At 45.4% G+C, this 2,500-nt stretch overlaps 3 non-coding genes and 2 pseudogenes across 3 annotated transcripts; all 5 read right to left on the bottom strand.

Annotated features, from left to right (window-relative positions):
- Positions 1 to 140: 140 nt before the first annotated feature.
- LOC138297470 (5S ribosomal RNA) lies at positions 141 to 259 on the bottom strand. The gene has a single exon (XR_011204116.1). It is a non-coding gene; the product is annotated as a 5S ribosomal RNA (ribosomal RNA).
- Positions 260 to 702: 443 nt separating this feature from the next.
- Positions 703 to 811, bottom strand: LOC138297467 (5S ribosomal RNA; annotated as a pseudogene).
- Positions 812 to 1,257: 446 nt separating this feature from the next.
- On the bottom strand, positions 1,258 to 1,376 carry LOC138298067 (5S ribosomal RNA). The gene has a single exon (XR_011204592.1). It is a non-coding gene; the product is annotated as a 5S ribosomal RNA (ribosomal RNA).
- A 440-nt stretch (positions 1,377 to 1,816) lies between these two features.
- LOC138297502 (5S ribosomal RNA) lies at positions 1,817 to 1,925 on the bottom strand (annotated as a pseudogene).
- A 443-nt stretch (positions 1,926 to 2,368) lies between these two features.
- LOC138298066 (5S ribosomal RNA) lies at positions 2,369 to 2,487 on the bottom strand. Its single transcript, XR_011204591.1, has one exon. It is a non-coding gene; the product is annotated as a 5S ribosomal RNA (ribosomal RNA).
- Between the last annotated feature and the right edge of the window lie 13 nt (positions 2,488 to 2,500).

Raw genomic sequence — 2,500 nt, forward strand, 5'->3', positions numbered from 1 at the left:
TTAGTGTTATTGCTGTATTTTTTATTTATTTTAAGAAAGGAAAAAAGAGTAGAAGAAATAATAAATGAAAATTAACATTAGAGAGTACTCTATGCATTTGTTCTAAGTCGTGCACCACCTACTGTCTCCAAGAGGCAAAATGCCTACAGCACCTGGTATTCCCAGGTGGTCTCCCATCGAAGTACTAACCAGGTCCGACGCTGCTTAGCTTCTGAGATCAGATGAGATCAGGCGCATTCAGGATGGTATGGCTATAGGCAGAACGCACTCATGTTTCAGGCCTCTTGTGTTGAGACTGCCCGCCTTTCTGGAGCCTGCTGCTCTCAAACACACCTGCACTCTTCTGTTCACAAACTGCCCTCCCTCACAAACTTCTTACAGAGGTCCAAACGCAAACCCTGTTTTGCACCAGCCTCACAATCGCTTCAACTGCACTTACACACAGTCTCAGACTTCCCTTTCTTTAGGGCCCAGCACAAGCAGCAGACCAGCTCACCACCAGCAGCTTGGGGTGAGTGTGAAGTGCAGAAAGATTCTCAATTTTCCTTCAGAAAGAGTGTATTTTAGTGTTATTGCTATTTTGTTATTTATTTTAAGAAAGGAAAAAAGAGTAGAACAAATAATAAATGAAAAGTAAAATTAGAGAGGAATGTGTGCAATTGTTCTAAGACGTGCACCACCTACTGTCTCCAAGAGTCAAAATGCCTACAGTACCTGGTATTCCCAGGTGGTCTCCCATCCAAGTACTAACCAGGCCTGACGCTGCTTAGCTTCTGAGATCAGACGCATTCATGGTGGTATTGCCGTAGGCAGAACACACTCCTGTTTCAAGCCTCTTGTGTTGAGACAGCCCGCCGGTCTGGAGCCTGCTGCTCCCAAACACACCTGCACTCTACTGTTCACAAACTGCCCTCCTTCACAAACTTCTTACAGAGGGCCAATCGCACACCCTGTTTTGCTCCAGCCTCGCAATCGCTTCATCTGCACTTACACACAGTCTCAGACTACCCTTTCTTTAGGCCCAGCACAAGCAGCAGCAAACCAGCTCACCACCAGTAGCTTGGGGTGAGTGTGAAGTGCAGAAAAATTCTAAATTTTCCTTCAGAAAGAGTGTATTTTAGTGTTATTGCTGTTTTTTTTATTTATTTTAAGAAAGGAAAAAAGAGTAGAAGAAATAATAAATGAAAAGTAACATTAGAGACAAATATGTGCAATTGTTCTAAGACGTGCACCACCTACTGTCTGCAAGAGGCAAAATGCCTACAGCACCTGGTATTCCCAGGTGGTCTCCCATTGAAGTACTAACCCGGCCCGACGCTGCTTAGCTTCTGAGATCAGATGAGATCAGGCGCATTCAGGGTGGTATGGCCATAGGCAGAATGCACTCCTGTTTCTGGCCTCTTGTGTTGAGACTGCCCGCCGGTCTGGAGCCTGCTGCTCTCAAACACACCTGCACTCTTCTGTTCACAAACTGCCCTCCTTCACAAACTTCTTACAGAGGTCCAAGCACACACCCTGTTTTGCACCAGCCTCGCAATCGCTTCACCTGCACTTACACACAGTCTCAGACTTCCCTTTCTTTAGGGCCCAGCACAAGCAGCAGACCAGCTCACCACCAGCAGCTTGGGGTGAGTGTGAAGTGCAGAAAGATTCTCAATTTTCCTTCAGAAAGAGTGTATTTTAGTGTTATTGCTGTTTTTTTATTTATTTTAAGAAAGGAAAAAAGAGTAGAAGAAATAATAAATGAAAAGTAACAGAGAGTACTCTATGCATTTGTTCTAAGACGTGCACCACCTACTGTCTGGAAGAGGCAAAATGCCTACAGCACCTGGTATTCCCAGGCAGTCTCCCATCCAAGTACAAACCAAGCCTGACTCTGCTTAGCTTCTGATATCAGGCACGTTCAGGGTGGCATGGCCGTAGGCAGGATACACTCCTGTTTCAGGCCTCTTGTGTTGAGACAGTCCGCCGGTCTGGAGCCTGCTGCTCTCAAACACACCTGCACTCTTATGTTCACAAACTGCCCTCCTTCACAAACTTCTTACAGAGGGCCAATCGCAAACCCTGTTTTGCACCAGCCTCACAATCGCTTCATCTGCACTTACACACAGTCTCAGATTTCCCTTTCTTTAGGGCCCAGCACAAGCAGCAGACCAGTTCACCACCAGCAGCTTGGGGTGAGTGTGAAGTGCAGAAAGATTCTCAATTTTCCTTCAGAAAGAGTGTATTTTAGTGTTATTGCTGTTTTTTTATTTATTTTAAGAAAGGAATAAAGAGTAGATGAAATAATAAATGAAAAGTAACATTAGAGAGGAATGTGTGCAATTGTTCTAAGACGTGCACCACCTACTGTCTGCAAGAGGCAAAATGCCTACAGCACCTCGTATTCCCAGGTGGTCTCCCAACCAAGTACTAACCAGGCCCGATGCTGTTTAGCTTCTGAGATCAGACGAGATCAGGCGTTTTCAGGGTGGTATGGCCGTAGGCAGAATACATTCCT

This window comes from Pleurodeles waltl, chromosome 5, assembly GCF_031143425.1.
Source record: "Pleurodeles waltl isolate 20211129_DDA chromosome 5, aPleWal1.hap1.20221129, whole genome shotgun sequence".
NCBI classification, from domain to species: Eukaryota; Metazoa; Chordata; class Amphibia; order Caudata; family Salamandridae; genus Pleurodeles; species Pleurodeles waltl.